This window comes from Scyliorhinus torazame, chromosome 6, assembly GCF_047496885.1.
Source record: "Scyliorhinus torazame isolate Kashiwa2021f chromosome 6, sScyTor2.1, whole genome shotgun sequence".
NCBI lineage: Eukaryota > Metazoa > Chordata > Chondrichthyes > Carcharhiniformes > Scyliorhinidae > Scyliorhinus > Scyliorhinus torazame.
Genome location: NC_092712.1, coordinates 231,547,004 through 231,565,041, shown reverse-complemented (window position 1 = coordinate 231,565,041; position 18,038 = coordinate 231,547,004). Strand labels below are relative to the sequence as shown.

The 18,038-nt window shown below is 41.0% G+C and overlaps 1 long non-coding RNA gene across 1 annotated transcript in view; it reads left to right on the top strand.

The window, feature by feature from the left end:
- LOC140425780 (uncharacterized) overlaps positions 1-15,560 on the top strand; it is a 91,575-nt gene extending 76,015 nt beyond the window's left edge. The window contains exon 4 of the long non-coding RNA XR_011947998.1: positions 14,618-15,560. This is a non-coding gene — a long non-coding RNA (uncharacterized lncRNA). The remainder of the gene's footprint in view (positions 1-14,617) is intronic.
- The last annotated feature ends 2,478 nt before the right edge of the window (positions 15,561-18,038 follow it).

Genomic DNA, 18,038 nt, shown 5'->3' with positions numbered 1-18,038 from the left:
TTACTCTGCTTCGTATAACAAAGCACGTCAACTGCAACAATCACACCAAGCTGCACTTATATAACACTTCTGAATAGAAAAATATCCTAAGGTGCCTCACAGAAGCACAATCAAACAAAAATCAACACAGACCAAATGGCGGTATTAGGAGGGCTTACCAAAAACTGAATAAAAGAGTGGGCTTTCAGGTGAGCAGAGTGAGTTGGATAGGTTTCGTCACATGGTGCCTCACTTCTGTTCCAATGTGGCATTTCTTTAATTTCCACAACTGCTATCTCGCTTCTTTGAGCAGGTTTGTTAACTGTTGAAACTGTTCAATCTAAAAGGAGTGTGGTCTGTTTGTATTGAATCAAAAATAACTTTTAAAAAAAGGAAGAAAATGTATTTTCCATTGTGACATTTAAGGTTGTCCCACAGTTCTGATGGCCACTTTACCAAAATCTGTCCTGGTCCGCCCACGTCACGCTACGACCAAGAAAGCACAACAGCGCCTATATTTCCTCAGGAAACTAAGGAAATTCGACATGTCCACATTGACTCTTACCAACTTTTACAGGTGCACCATAGAAAGCATCCTATCTGGCTGCATCACAGCCTGGTATGGCAAATGCTCGGCCCAAGACCGCAAAAAACTTCAGAGAGTCGTGAAATAAGCCCAGTTCATCACACGAACCGGCCTCCCATCCATTGACTCTATCTACACCTCCTGCTGCCTTGGGAAAGCAGGCAGCATAATCAAAGACCCCTCCCCCCCAGCTTCCAACTTGTTCCATTGGGCAGATGATACAGAAGTCTGAGACACATGCACAGATTCAAAAACAGCTTCTCCCCAGCTCTTACCAGACTGATAAACGACCCTTTTATGGCGTGAACCGATTAATACTGCACTACTGTAAGCTTCAACCGATGCCGGTGTCTATGTATTTACATTGTGTACCTTGTGTTGCCCAATTACGTATTTTCTTTTTATGTACTAAATGATCTGTTTGAGCTGGCCGCAGAAAAATACTTTTCACTGTACCTTGGTACATGTGACAATAAACAAATCCAATCCAAAAACCTGCAAATGATATTTCAGAATTCAACAGTTAAAGGGTTAAAGTTTGACAAAGGGTCATCTGGACTCAAGATGATCGCTCTTTTCTCTCCCTACAGATGCTGCCAGACCTGCTGAGATTTTCCAGCATTTTCTCTTTTGTTTCAGATTCCGCATCCGCAGAAATTTGCTTTTATTCAAAAGTTAAAGGTTATTTTACAAAACACACAGCAAAATAGCAATGGAAAATGATGGCAACTGTATCCAGGACTACAATGTTTCATCTCTGACACTGGCTCTCCCAATTGCCGAAAGTCTGTCTTTAGGGGAGGCATGAACGCTTATTAAATTTTGCGCTGGTATTTAAATTTATTTTTCTTCTTTATTAGTACAATAATAAATCGTTGTGGCATTTTGTTAATGAAGTACAAAATAACAAATGTAATTCAGCAAATAATTTGTCAAATTATACAGACAAAAAAATACTTAAACATTTAGAAAAAAAACATCTGTCCCCAAGCTAGATTTCTGTTTCATGTCAGGTGGCATTCAATAAATAGGCACGGCCCAATATGTTTTGTTATTATGCTATCGATCCCGACATTGCTTTCGGCTGCAACCCATTCCATGATGTAATAAAAGGACAAAAAATAAAACTATTTAAATTCAATAAAATCCCAGAGATTTCAGTCGGAATGCCGTGCAATTTTGTTCAGGGTATAGCATAGCCAAGGTGGATACGCTTTTCATGTTTCAAGTCCGTTAAATCTTCAGAACTGGAGAGGGGTAGAAATATAATGGATTATATAGTTGGAGGGGGTGGTAGAGGTGGGGCGGAATAGAAGGTCAGGGATAGTTCGGAGCCAGGGAGAGATCGACAAAGATGTCATCGACACAAGACAAAAGGAGTCCTAATGATGGCATTACGGACTAAACAAGTGCTAATAGTGGCATCAACGTAAGATTGCAGAATGTCCAATCCCTCTACATCTCTGTCCCTCACGAGAAGGGTCTCAAGGGCCTCTGTTACTTCCTTGAGCAGAGGCCCAAATAATCCGTGTCCACCACTACTCTCCTCTGCCTTGCTGAACATGTTCTCGCCCAATAATATCTCCTTTAACTTGCCTCACTTTCTGGAAATAAAAGGTTTGACTATGGGTACCCACATGGGCCCCAGTTATGTCTATCTTTTTGTGGGCTAGGTGGAATAGTTCCTCATTCCAGTTCTACTCAGGCTCTCTCCCATAACTCTTTCTCCATTACATTGACAACTATATTGGTGTCTCTTCATGCTCTTGTCTGGAACTGGAAAAACTGATCACCCGTCTCTCATGTCACATGGCCCATTACTAACACTTCCCTTCGTTGACTTCTGTGTCTCCATTTCTGGCAATATGATTGGCGACCAATATTCATTACAAGCCCACTGACTCCCAATGCTATCTCACCCCACTCCCTGTAAGGTCTCCATCCCATTCTTCCAGTTTCTCCACCTCAGCCACATCTGTTCCAATGATGCCACATTTGAGTGCTTCAGACATGTCTGCCTTTTTCTGCAATCAAGGCCACTGTGGTTCAAAGAGCAGTCAGGTTTGTCCAACCCATCTACTACACCTCTGTCTTCACCCTTTCCCATCCCTCCCTCACTCAACTATGACATGGTCCCTCTTGCCCTTACTTTCCACCCTGCCAGTCTCTGGATTCAAAGGATCATCCTTCAGCATTCCTGTCAACTCCAGCATGATGCCACCACTAAACACATCTTGCCCACGCTCCCATCAGCATTTCACGGGGACCACTCTCTATGTGACATCCTGGTCATCCACTCCTCCATCATCTTCAACCTTCCTATATCCTGCTGCAATGCTCCAGTGAAGCCCAACGTAAACGGGAAGAATAACACCTAATTTCCTGCTGAGACATGTTACTGCCTTCTGGACTCAACATTGAGTTCAACAACTTTGAACTGTGAACATTCCCTTCCATATTCACACCCTTTTTGTTTTTAGTTTTCTTGGTTTGTCCCCATGTAAACACCAGCACCCCCCACATGACCCCTGCCTTACCGCCACGAGGCCATCTGTCACTAGTTCTTCAGTTTTGCTTCCACTGATCACTGACTTTGGTACTCCTATTAAAACTTTCTGCTATCTTACCTTTATGCCACCATTAGTACTTCTTTAGTCCTTAATGCCACCATTAGCACACTCTTTTTCTTGTGTCCATGACATCTTTGCCAACCTCTTCTTAGTTCCGAACCATCTCCAACCTTCTGTTCTGCCTCATCTTCTCCATTTCCTCCCCCAGCTATATAATCCATTACATTTCTACCCCTCTCCAGTTATGAAGAAAAGTCATATGGGCTCAAAACATTGGGCAGAATCTTCACATATTTTTTCAAAGTGTCAGGCTCAGACAGGAAACTGATGTGTTCACATACTGATTTCTAGTTGCACCAGCCATTTCTCTCCAGATCTTGGGCCTCTCTGTGTCAGTCTGGCTGTGCCAACAAGGCCACTGCCCAGACAAGTCCACCTTCCCCCTGGGGGCTATCCTTACCTGTGCACCCCGGGAGGGATCCCCACGACTGAATCCTGTATTTAAAGAGCTGTCATAACTGACGTGATATGAATATTCAGTGATGGGGATCATGCTGGTTAATCATAGTAAACTTTACATAAAGCCATTAAAATTAGGTTCCCGTCCTTTGTGGGCGTGGACCTCATGACATCAAAGAGATTGGCGGAGAAAATTGGGAAATGCAATTTCTCTGGAGAGAATTGCGTTTCTCGATTCTCTCCGGATTTTTGGACCGTGTTGCCGTTCTCCCTGACGAGAAATGTGGGATGAAGGTCACCCCCATGAATTCTGTTTCTCTCTCCGCAGATTCTACCAGACCTGCTGCGTTTATCCAGCAGTTTCTATTTTTGTTTCAGATTTCCAGCATCTGCATATTGTGCTTTTATCATGTGGATATGTTTCTGTCTTTTGAATTTTTAAGATGGCTTGTTACATAAACCAGAAAATATTTAAAATAAATGCCAAAACATCTCATTTTAAAATTGGCATATAATATTAATTTGTGGGAGAACTGAAGGGAGAAACCTGATTGTCCGTGATTGACTAGTTAAACCTATAATGGGCACTGACTTTCACTCAATACTAAACTCTAATCAGTTCCGGTTGTGAAGTCAGAAAGATCAAAAGTGGGAATGACTCATAAGTTAGAAAATAAAGAGATATTCATTGTCGTTCGGTAGCAATGAGAAACTCAATGACCTGTACTTGTCGACACCATAATCAGGGTCATTAGGTGGATAAATAACAGGCAATCTTAGTGTAATTTATTACAGTTAAAGATCTATGGACACACATAATACTGTGTGTAGGAGTAAAGAGAAATTATTTAACTGGAGTAGGTGGCTTATTGTTTGGTGACAAAGTTAGTTTCACTTTACACACTTACACACTCAGAAATGTAAATGCCTTTAACTCTATTGCTTTAAGTGTTGAGGGAAGAGAATATTCTGAATAGAGAAAAGGGAGGCAGGGTTTAGATACTTACAATCCCCTGTTATCTTGACTGAAAGTAATATTGCAGATATCACAGTAAAAGGTTTCAGAGCTGTAAGTAATTGGGAATACATGGGACAATTTATTTGGACCTTATTAGTAGTGTGATTGTCTGGGGCAGCATTAAACAAATGGGAGCTCATCAGATGGGAGATTGTCCTCTATGAAAATTTCCAGTATGTCAGATAATGAAATCGGAAGGTTTTGATCTTGTGCCACTGCGGTATTGGGATTATTCCAGCAGGCTGCACAAAGGAAAGCAAAGGCATCTGAAGTGTCACTCTACAGCTGTGGCAAAGTTACAGAATTTCCATTTTGTTGATGCTCACAGCACATGTGTGCAACAGAAGGTGATATCAAAGGAGCCGTTCTTCCTCAGTTCTGCACATTATTTTTCACAGTTGTGATGAATCTCTCTGAGCTCCGTGAACCAATAAAACACAGCGCCTGTTTGAGTTGATATATTAATATTTACTGAGGATTTGGAAGGTCAGGGCTAAATGTCAGCAGATGCTGGGGCAGTGCAATGGGGAATAATTAAAAATCTCACAGCAGTTCAGCTTCTAAACATCTTTATTAATCCTTAAAAGCAAGAGCTTCAGGACGCCGGTCCTCGGAATCCAGCTAGTCACATGAAAAAGATGAGAAGACACTGGCTGATAAATTTCTGTGTGAAGAGTATTTGTTTCTGACAGTTTCTGACAGCTTCCTGGCCTACAGTCTGGCAGATGTTAGTTAGCTGGGAAGACTCTGCTGTTTGAATTATCACCAAGCTGTTGGGATCCACACCTGCCTTTCCATCTAAGTCACCCTGGCCTGTCTGACAAGCTCACTACCTGATTCATTTACCAAAGTCAGTCTGTGTTGACAGCTGGACTTTAGATAAGTCCCCAGTTTAAAAAAAGTCATAGTTCCCTTTTTTGTCAATGTACCTTGCGCTATCAAATGTTGGAGGCTGGCTAACTCTGCTGCCTGCTCAGTGGCTTTCTAGCCACTTCCAGTAAAATCAATTTTTGTGAAAACCTGATTGAAGTAAGTTCTTAAGAAATTCCTGATGTAAGCAAATATTTACTAGATTTCAGTTTAAACTTGACACGGGCAGTGCAGTCTACTTTTCAACATGTAGCCTCACTTGAATGCGCTGCTGTCTGTCTCTCTGTTCAATTTTACAAATGACCATTTCTGTTAAGTGTATAGTAATCTAGATAAGGTGAAGTTACTGTGTAGCTACGCTGCCGAAAGCTTTATTCTGACCTTTTCAAAAGTACATTTCAATACAAATTGTTTTCAAGCAGCCTTAGGCTATCCTTTTATTAGACATACTCATAGCCCACTTTTCTTAAATAAATTCATTACTCTACAACACATTTCATACTTATCCTAATTAGACACAGTATTGTAGAAATTGATTGATGCAGAAACTAAATAATATTGGCATTCCTGTTCTGTGCTAAATCATATTCATCCTAATTTACTGTGTGTAATAGGATTTAAATGTATTTACTTAACAATATGATTGTGTACCATGCAAAGGAACTAGGTACAGCTAGTTTGGCTACCAAATTGTTGGGTTGAGTACTTCTATCAGAACTACAATGAATGCAAGAAAATGTATCAAACTAAAAGTGACAAATAGACGGGACTGCTGCCTCATGTTAATAATTTAGGTTTTTGAAATTTATCTGCAGTCAGCAAATATCAACAACACACATTCATATTTGGAAATTTACTCTGCCTATTTTAAGATTGTAAAAATTAACTCTCACAAATACTATTTCAAAATATTTTGGGCTCAATATATCAACAAATACTCAGTAATCCAAATGTGAAACAGTTGAATGGATTAAATACAGTATGTGTGGAGTCCCAAACAACAGATTGTACCCAATGATTAAGCTTTAACATAAATAATTGCGAGAACCTTTTCAAAACATGTCACTTGAACATCATGGAATCACATGAAAACACCGAAAAAACTTGATATAGCTTGAAAAATAGAAAATGCAATGCTGTACAATATGTCCCCACTACATGTAACACTCTTCACTTAAATGGCAAACGTGTTTGAAAATAGAGGCATACCAATACAAAATGACTCTCAAATGTTTAGACATTTCTTTAAACTGATGTAATCGATTGCATAATTGGTATATGCATTGTGGAATTATACAATATGGAAAATGAACCATACGTTTTGCCAATGGCATAACTTGCTGGTGACTGCGTTGTTCATGAATCATGTTATTGAGGCCACACAAATGGATACATTTTCATGAATCTGGGCGTCTTGTCATAACGCAAAAAGTTTGGAAATTCCAATACCTTTATTTTTGAAAATTCCAAACGAGGCCTCCTATCATAACCTTGGCAGGAGATTGGTGAAACTGCCAGAGAAACAGAGTAAGCTACCATATTTGGTTGTTTACACCATTTATCTGAGGATTCTGCTGAAGTCCCATCAAATTTATAGCAAGAGAACAGCGGTAGTCCAGCTGTAATTCAGGCTCAGAGTTTCCAAACAGCACCTCTTGCCACCCCCGTGATTTCAAGTGCTTGTCACCGTCAGCGAATGGTTTTGCACCAATCATAGCACAACAGTGATTATCATTGCACATTATTTGAACTGTCAAGAAATCAGTGTTTCATTTCCGAAGGAAACACTTTTCCATCATACTTGTGTTTGAATGGCAACTTTAGAGCCAGGAGGGAAAGCTAAAACTGAACCTTGCGTTATACTGACATGGTCACAATTAAGGGTAGGAAAAGGACTGACTTCATTATTTCTGGCATAGGTACTCTTTGCCTTCATTTAAGAAAATAAGCCTGGAAGATCACTAACTTTGCTATCATGTTCATCACCCAAATAAGGTACCAAGAAACCATCATAAAATCACCATGAAGTAAACCAACCAAAATATCAATAGGCCTGTAAAATAATGGTTGATAGTCGAAAGGAGAACATTGCCGACACACCTCAAAGAAAATACGATGGAATTTTGTTTTGGAAAAATCCGCAACAGGTGACAAAAGTGCAAATGGGGAAAGCTGCCAGTGACTTCATCGGCTGGGGCTGGTTTTGGCTGTAGGGTTGAAGTCAGTGGGTTGCTGAAATCTGAGCTGGAAGAGCGAAATCGAGGAAGGGTACAGTGATCAAAGGGCCTGCCTTCAAAAGGAGCACACTAGAACATCAGTGCAATTGGGAAATAGGTGAGAGAGATTGAACAAGACAGTGGATGAATCCTTGTTTGGGCTGAATACCTGTTCCTCAGAAATGGATATTCCTGCCTCTAACATCCACAATATTGTGTAACAATGGTTATCAAAATTTTGAAAACCTCTGAGTCACGACAGCGAAACCCAATGTCAGGGTACTGCTTAAGAACGTTGTGAATTCTGTGACATCTTATGTACAAGGTTCAAATTTTGAGGCCTCTGAGGCCACAAAATAAATAGTTTCTATGCAGAGCGGGTGGAATTTGGTGTCCGATCCAGTTACTTGGAATCTCTGGTATTTCCTCACCATTCGCTGTTTCATTCCACCCAAGTTCAGAAATTGCAGCTTATGTGTGGTCTGGCACTGAATACACACACCCACAAATTTGGTCAGAATCACATTACTGTTTTATGGAATTTTCTGTGAGTAAATTGGCTGTTACATTTCTTATATTACAACAGTGGTTAGAGTTCGAAAGTACGTCATTGGCTGTAAAATGCTTTGAAATGTCCTGAGGTTGTGATAGACACCTATATAAATTCTTTCTTCCTTCCTTAAACAAACTGATTGCAACCATTAGGCATCCCACCACCTGTTATTTAAGCAGGAAGCTGCAGATCCACAAAGGAAGAACGTCAGAATGTCTGCCAGTAACCTGTCTTTGCTGCCCGAGTCATGTTTCTTCAAATGCTCTACAGAATGGTAGGGAGTGCTTTGTGTAGCACTTAAAGACATTGTCCAAACTGATATTCCAGTTTCATCAGCGAGTACCACTGATCATTCTAAATCTCTGCTAAATGAGGAGTCTTGAACTGTACTGGACAATGTATTTTTTTCATATGGAATTTGGTGAAATAAATATGCAAGATTTATCATTGTTTTATTTAAGCTAAATGAGGTCACTAATTGCCCATAAATGAATGTGAGGATCAACATATCCCCCAATAGAATGTTGGTTGTGATACATCTCATTGCAAGTCAAGTTCACACATAAGCCATCAGGGGTTTAACACATCAGAAAATATTTTAGCACTTGAGCTTTTCTTACAGAGATCCTGCTGTGTGCACAAGTTCTCACAAAAGACACAGACAGAAGTTACTTTGGATGTCAAACGCTCTCAGTAAGCCTCGGGAATCTACTTGGCATGAAAGAAATTCAACACTGTCATTTTGTAAATGCATTTGTCAATATTACTGTGTAACTTTGTCAAAATCTCACTAATATTCATTCAGTAAAGTTAATACACGTGCACTGTGACTGTCTTAATATAGTACAGTATTTCATTCTACTACAAAGAGCAACAGCCAAAAGGAAACAACTTACTTCTCAGATTAAAGACATGCAGACATACATAAGCAATTTGGATGCTTGCTATTCACGGCCTGGAGTATTCTTTCCGCAAGCCTCAAAGATCACAGCCTGGAATTGTCCATACACAGTCTCCTCAGCATTGAGAGTTCAGCTTCTCACTGCCCAGGAAACTATCTGGAAGCACCCACAATTCTCCACGTACACAATTGCTAGTCACTTGGTTCGTCAATACTATCGGTAATTTCATTTCATTTATTTCCCATGAAAACTCATGAGTAAGGGGATTAAAATCCTCCATCAAACCTTCAAAAGCTGCTTTGTTAGCATCTTCTGGTTCCAAGTTATTTCAGTATCTTGCTTTTAATCTTTTTTTCCAATTAAGGCCAATCCGCCTCTCCTGCACATCTTTGGGTTGTGGGGGCGTGACCCAGGCAGACATAGGGAGAATGTGCAAACTCCACAGGGATGGTGACCTGGGGCCGGGATCAAACCCGGGTCTTCGGCGCCATCGAGCAGCAAGGCTACCCACTGCACCACCATGCTGTCCTGTTATTTCAGTCCCTTAACTAAACCGGTAGCCTTAAATCAGAAACAAATGTTCCCGGTGGTAACTAATATAGCATTAATCACGAGGGTTGGGGTTAGGCATGTGCACTTGCATTTAATGAAATAATTGTTTTTTAATTGGCAGTTTTCATAGTTGCATATTCATTATAATGCTGTATATTCTGAAGGCGAGGAGGCAATTTAAATAATGTACAATTGAGCATTCAAGAGAGAAAGAATCTGTAATAATGGTGTCAACTCCTCTTAATAAGCACACAAATATTGTTCAGTGTGCCAATCCAGCTTTGGAGTATACAAACTGGCAAACTGATGGAAGGAATAAGATATAAAAAGGTTCGCTTTACCAAGGAGGCCTTTCACGTTACACTGGGCAGCGAAAGAAAGTGGATAAATTTATCTTTCAGGTCAGATGGACAATCCACAACAAAGCAGACAATCCATCAGATGCGAGAACAAAATTATACTCTGTAGATGAGGCAGTCATTGTTGAGTGGTACATTTCTAATCGAGCACAATGGAAATGTTTAAGCAACGCAGTTACAGGTATCAACTTTGTTTACTTCAGTATGTGCATAGAAGATTATTTTTAATCGAAATTTACCTATGATCTTGCTTTAAATTTCCGACTCATCTAGTAGTTAGCACAGGTATCACATCTTAAAAGAGGTGGCTAGTGAGGTAGTTGGTGTTAATTTTGAAAATTCCCTAAATTCTGGAAAGGTTCCATCTGACTGGAAAGTAGCAACTGTAACCCCTCCATTCAAGAAGAGAGGGAGGCAGAAAACAGGAAACTGTCGGCCAATTGACTCGGCTTCTGTCGTGAAGAAGGTGTTCGAATTGATCATTAAAGAGATTATGGACGCAACCTAGGGGCAGCACGGTAGCCTTGTGGATAGCACAATTGCTTCACAGCTCCAGGGTCCCAGGTTCGATTCCGGCTTGGGTCACTGTCTGTGCGGAGTCTGCACATCCTCCCCGTGTGTGCGTGGGTTTCCTCCGGGTGCTCCGGTTTCCTCCCACAGTCCAAAGATGTGCGGGTTAGGTGGATTGGTCATGATAAATTGCCCTTAGTGTCCAAAATTGCCCTTAGTGTTGGGTGGGGTTACTGGGTTATGGGGATAGGGTGGAGGTGCTGAACTTGTGTAGGGTGCTCTTTCCAAGAGCCGGTGCAGACTCGATGGGCCGAATGGCCTCCTTCTGCACTGTAAATTCTATGATTCTAATGGAGGCATTGTGCCCGACTCGGAATGCGATGTGGTTGGTAAATCTTTTGAGATTTGCCTGGCACGTCACGCCTCATGAGATCTAGCTAATGAGACGTCCCGAAATGTCACAATCTGGATCCTGCCCACAATGGGCAGGACCTAAATTTGCATTATTTAAGTGTTCAGTTAAGCGTACTTGAATAACTGATCGAACCAGTGCCCGGGATCGAATCCCGTCGACGAGTAAACCACAGCTGGGCGCTGTTTAGCACTGGTCATCATACAGGAACCTGACGGAATGGCACTTGGGGGGGTCTCCCAGGCGGTCGGAGGCTCCCGGGTGGTCAGCCTCTGGACAGGGTGGCACCCCAGCACAGCTGATGCCATCTGGACACCATGGCACTGCCAGCCTGGCACCCTGGCAGCGCCACCTTGACATCTGGCAGTGCAACCTGGGGGCCAGTCTGGCACTGCCAGGGTGCCCAAGTGGTACTGCCAGGCTGGAAGGGACACTGACAGGGTTCTGGGGCCTCAGTCTTTTATAATTTACATCAATGACTGAGACAATGGGAGAGAAGGCTTGCTAGCTAAATTTGGAGATAACACAAAGATAGGTCGGAATGTATATTGTGAAGAAGACATAAGGAGGTACAGACAGATAGTGAATGATTGAGTGAGTGGGCAAATATCTGGCAGATAGAGTATAATGTGGGAAAATGTCCAAGTTGTTCACTTTGGCAGGAAGAATAAAAAAGCAGAGTATTACTTTAACGAAGAACGACTGAAGAATTCCAAGGTTTAGAGGGATCTAGGTGTTCCAGTGCATGAATCACAAAAAGGTAGAATGCATGTACAGCACATATCAAAAAGGGTATCCTTTATTACAAGAGGAATTGAACATAAATATAAGGATGGTATGTTTCAGTTATACAGGGCATTAGTGAGACCACATCTTGAATACTGTGTGCAATTTTGGTCTCCTTATTTAAGGAAGGATGTAAATGCTTTGGAGGCAGTTCAGAGGAGGTTTACTAGATTGTTGGATCGGGTTGTCTTATTGGGATAGGTTGAACAAGGTTGGGCTTGTTGGCACTGGAGTTCGGAAGAGTGAGATTTGACTTGATTAAAGTATATAAAATCCTGAACGGTCTTGACAAGGTGGATGCGGAAGGGATATTTTCCTTTGTGGTTGTGTCCAAAACTAGGGGTCATTGTTTTAAAATTAGGGACAGAGATGAGGAGAATTTTCTTCTCTCAGAGGGTTGTGTGATTTTGGAACTCTCCACCTCAGAAGGAGGTGGAAGAGGGGCCACTGAATATTTTTAAGGTGGAGATCATTGGATTCATATCAGGCAAGGAAATCAAAGGTTATTGGGGGTAGATGGGAATGTGGAACTTGATACACAAATCGAACAGCCTAGATCTTATTGAATGACAGAGCAGGTTCGAGGGGCTGAATGACATACTTCTGATCCTATTTCATACGTTCCAATGATTGTTTTAGTTATTTGGAACGTAATGAAAAATGAAATTTAATGAATTATTTGGAAAATAGAAATGCAATATATTAAAAGGATAGTGGTAACTTGGGGTGTAATTGACTAAGGGAGAGGAGACAGAGAGTAGTTGTAAAGAAATGTTTTTCTAATGAGAGAGTAGTATGCAGAGATGTCCATGAGGATTTGGTGTTAGGACAATTGCTTATCTTGTTAAATATAAATGACTTGGCGAGAGGTATCAGAAGTCCAATTTTGAAGTTAGATATCATGTAAATTTTGAGAATTTAGAAACAGAGAGCAAGATAGATGCAGAGTTCAGAAGGACATAAGCACTGACAATTTAACATGGGCAAGTGTGAAGTGATGTACTTTGTGAGCGAAAACATGGAGAAGTAAAATGATTTAAATCATACTATCAGGAGTTGCAACAGTTGTGAGAACTGTGTGCAGATCCACTCACCTTTGGCAGTGTCAGGGAAAGTTGTTAAAGTGGTGAAGAATTCTTATGGGATACTTGGTTTTATAAATAAGAACAATAATTAGACAAACAAGGAAGTCATGCCTTCAGAAATCACTGGTTTGACCTCAGTTGGGGTATTAAGTAGAATTTTGGGCAGTGCACTTTAGGAAGGATCTCAAGGTTAGGATATTCACCCCAGTGTGATTCCGATGAAGTCTCTCAACTTGTTTGGTGCCTTCCTGAATAAACTTTCTCTATTTTAGTCAGTCACAAGCCAGGGACTCTGAAGAGTTGGTGGAAATTTGTTGGGAGGGGGGATTTTCCGCTCCGCAAACCACGTTTTCCTGGGCACTGCGCCTTCTCCGGCAGTGGGATTCTCAATTTTCGGCACCTGCAAATGGGATTTCCTATTGTGGTCACTCCACATCACCGGGAGACCCGGGAGGGCGGGCGCGCTGCTGGCGCAATGGAGAATTCTGCGGGTGGAGAATCCAGCCTGGGATCTTTTCACTGATGCTTTGAGCACATCCCTGAAGCATTTCTGCTATTCTCCTAAGAGTCTCCTCTGCAACTGAGTCCTAAATTGTTCGGAAAACAAAGGTAGCTTTAAGGAATTTATATTTGCATTGGCAAACATTAGAAATAAGGTCTAGTTTTTAGTGGGTTTCATTTACTGTGTCTTTGCCTGGAAGGGGAAAATCTCTAGTTAGATTCATGTTCTGCAAAGGTTTTTGTATGTGTTGGGGTTGGTCAATTCCAACTGTGATTCTATTGTGCTTAAAGATGGTTATGGCATGAAGAATGAATAGGAATAGCAGGGGTTGCTTAGCAACGTGAGGCCTTTGCAAGGATATAAAAGATTTTAAATTTTAGTTTTAGCTGTTTATGTTCAAATTGAAAACAGGAAACTTGAGTGAACATCTCTCAACTATGCTACGATCAAGGGAGTTGAAAAAATGCAGGCTTCCTAAGGAACACGTTACAATCCAGATAACCAGGGAATTGGGACAGGAAGAATTTTAGGATGACTGGAGTTAAGGGAAAAGAGACCAAGGTATTGTTTGGAAGAATTCAAGGAAGAGTAAACAAAGTGTCTTGAGTTAAAGAGACAATTGCAGTAACCAGAGTTAAAGTGAAGTAGCAGACTTCCGAGGTAAATGAAATGTTTGATGTAATTCTCCAGGAGTCTGGAAATCGACAATTAATTCAATTACGAACAGCTATTAAGACAAAGGAATCCTAATGGGTTTGGTGGGAATCCTGGACTAGATTCACTGTTAAAAGTGGAGTGGAAGCTTTGTTGTAGAACCTGGACTGGATTTCAGAATGCTCAGGGAAAGCATTATTATATGAGAAGATTTTAAAGCTTTTTGGGGGAATGGAGTTTGGAAATTCTCATGTGACAATCATCTGGGGGGATTCTGAGGAGAAAGCTTCAGACTTGGGTTCAGAGCAGAGTGTGTGTATCTGACCACAGTCAATCTGTGCGCTTAAAGGGACTTTGTGTAACTGAGAACTGAGACCATTGTAGTTTAAGATGTACTTTGTAATCCATGTTCATCTTAAAACCTGTGTGAATTTGTGAAGATAAAATGAGAGTAAAGGAATATTGTATGATAATCCTATTTTTTCATGTTTATTAAATGCTTTTTTCTTATTGATAAATCTGATTACCAGTACTGTGACTCGGTGTCTCCATGTTTTCGAAAAAGAGTAAAAGATACTGAGCAGGATTCTCTGTTTGCCAACAGCAAAATCGCGAAACACGATTGGGCGGAGAATAGGTTCCGACGCCAAATTCAAAGCGGGCAACGATTTGATGCCAAATCACGATTCTCCATCACCTCGACACCGGTGTCAATGCATATCGGACCTCACATACAGTAAACACCACTTGCATATCATGAGAGGGCCCGACCCGGTATTCTCCGAGGCTTCCACGATTCTCTGCCTCTATTGGTGTTAAGTAATGGGTTAAGAGACATTGCAATTAGTTGGCTCATTTATGTTAAGTATCCATTAATTGACGCTGATATGTAAAGGGGCTTCAAGTGGCCTCTGTCAGGTGGTGTGTTGTTAAAAATTTTGTGCAGAGGCTGTGTGTGGAAGTGAAATAAATGGTGTTTGGGTAAAAGGAACAAGAACTTTAGACTATTCATTTCACGGCAACTAAAACGTCTAACAATGGTAGCAGAGAATGGTTGCTGTGCAAATGTGAAGGTTTGAAAGAGACAACTTTTCCTGATCAAACCAAGGAGTGAGTGAGAAGGAAAAAAATAAAGATACCTGGCTGAACCCAGGATAAAGATGGCTGGATATGACTATTCACCCTTATTTTCTGAAGGGGAATCGTACGACCAAAGGAGAAGTGCAGTAGTTATGTGGACTAAAGTAACTGCTTTGGGAAAGAGAAAACAAGGTATGGCATTGGCTCTTTCTCTACCATATGGCAGTAAAATCTGAAACAAAGTGCTTTCTGAGCTGGAATTGGAAGAGTTAGACTCAGAAGAAGGTCTGGAGACTTTATTACATTATATGGATAAGATTCATAAGAAAGATGACTTGTTAAGTGCATATGAAGCATGCTCGGATTTTGATAAGTTCTGGAAAATGGAGGATATCTCCATGGAAGACTATATAATGGCGTCTGTGAAAGAAATCATGCTGTCATCGATGACATGCTTCGGAAAATTTTGGCAGATCGACCAAATTGCAGGCTAAATTCAGCTTTAGCATGGGGAGTACATGCAAAGAATTAATTGCAGATGGTTGGGGGCTATAGTCCTTATCAATTAGTGTTTGGTAGAAATCCTAAAATTCCGCCCATTTTGGTTGGCCAGCCTCCAGCTTGGGAGGGGACTACAATTAGCTCTAGTTTTGCTGAACATTTAAATGCATTACATAGCAGTAGAAAAGCTTTTTTGGAAGCAGAAGTCTCTGAAAGAATTCGCAGAGCTTTAAGACATAACGTACGGCCATCAGATGCCGTTTTTCAGCAAGGAGGCATGGTATACTATAAGAGAGACAATTCTAACGAATGGAAAGGCCCAGGGAAGATCATAGGCATAGATGGCAAAACAATTATTTTGCAACATGGTAATCAAACTGTTAGGGTACATTCATCAAGGATAATGGATACAGATTACAAATTTTCAAATTTAGACAGAGCAGACAGACATGACGAGGAACCAGAATCATCTGGTACGTATGTGTTACAGAACTATGAGGACCAATTTCCTGATATAGACAGGGTTTCTGTGGAGGAACACAACACTTCTGGTGAATTAAAACAGGCCATTTTACCGAAAGGGCAACTGCCAAAAGTTGGTACAAAAGTGACATACTTGCCTGAAAGGTCTAGTCAATGGAAGGATGCAACTGTTATTAGTAGAGCAGGGAAGGCCACTGGAAAGTATAAACATTGGTTGAATGTACAGCATTCAGGGGAAGGAGTCAAGACAACGGATTGGGAAAACGAAGTTCAAAAATGGAGGGCACAGAAACGCAGTGCCAGTTCAGATAGTACATCGGATAGTGAACAGGTCCACAGGAAAAGGTCGAGAACTATTGAAAGGACATCCCACAGCAGAAGGGAAAGATCAAGCAGTAGCAGTACAGAACGAGATACCAGGTGGGAGAGGGGACGTAGTTTGTCAAGATCTCGGAACATGAGTAAGACTACAAATACTAATAGGAGTAGAAGCCCACATGCACGTGATATTTTGGTGGCTTCAAATAAATTGGAAAAAGTTATTAAAGTAGCTAAACAACAAGAATTGCATAGTTGGAGTGAATTTGGGGTATACACGGAAGTACCGGATAGGGGACAAAGAGCTCTATCCCACAGATGGATTTGCACGGAAAAGGTTCTTCCGGATGGAACTTATAAGGCAAAGGCCAGGCTCGTGGCAAGGGGATTTGAAGAAAACGTAGACGATCAGGATTTAAGGGTAGATTCACCTGCAGCAGGAACGGTTATTTTAAAGATCTTCTTGGCTCTATTAGCCACAAAGGCATGGGAATAAAGCTGCCTTTTTGCAGGGGTATCAGCTCCAGAGAGACATTTTTCTCCGTCCTCCTAAAGAAGCAGCTAACACAGAAGGGGTACTCTGGAAGTTGAACAAATGTGTATATGGATTAAATGATGCATCTAGAGTCTGGTATTTTTCGGTAAGGCCAGTTTTGTTAAAGTTAGGCTGTTGCCAGTTGAAAGCAGATCCTGCAATGTTTTACTGGCACTATAAAGGAAATCTTTCTGCATTTTTATGATGCATGTCGATGATTTTGTGTGGGGTGGGACTAGTGGTTTTGAAGCTCTTGTAATCTCTGGTTTGAGGAAAGAATTCAGGGTTGGAAGTCAGGCTTCCGGTGCATTTAAATATATTGGACTGGAAATTGGACAGACTAAATTAGGGGCAACTTTACGTCAGCAATCTTATTTGGAAAGCATCAGCCCAATAGCAATTAGTCGTGGCCGAGTTTCACAAAAAGACGCAATGGTTTCAAAGATAGAAAAAGAGCAACTCCGAAGTTTAATTGGGCAACTGAACTGGTTAGGTAGACAGACTAGACCGGACTTGAGTTTTGATGTCTTAGAGTTGAGTACAAAAATGAATGATCCCAAAGTGGAAGACATAATAAGAGCAAATAAAGCATTGGTCAAACTAAAAATGCAGGAGTGTGTTTTGAAGTTCCCGGTTTTAGGTGACCTTAAGCACTTGAAACTCATAGTTTATAGTGATGTGTCCTACGCAAATTTATGTGATGGGGTTTCAAGCGCAGGAGGTTTCATAATTTTCCTTTTGGGGAACATTGGTAAATGTTGCCCACTTGTGTGGGAAGCAAAGAAAATAAGGAGAGTGGTAAAAAGCACTTTGGCTGCTGAGACGTTAAGCCTTGTAAAGGCGGTAGATATGGCTTTTTATATAAGTATGATATTGACAGAAATTTTGGGATTAGGGGATTTGGGTAATATACCTATTGACTGGCACATTGACAATAAATCCCTGTGGGAAAATGTGCACTCTACAAAAAGTGTCAATGAAAAGAGGTTATGGATAGACATCGCAAGTTTGAAGCAGATGTTGGACAGAGGGGAAATAACAAAAATTAAATGGGTTGACAGGAGCTATCAACTGTCAGACTGTTTTACAAAAAGAGGGGCGAGTTCAC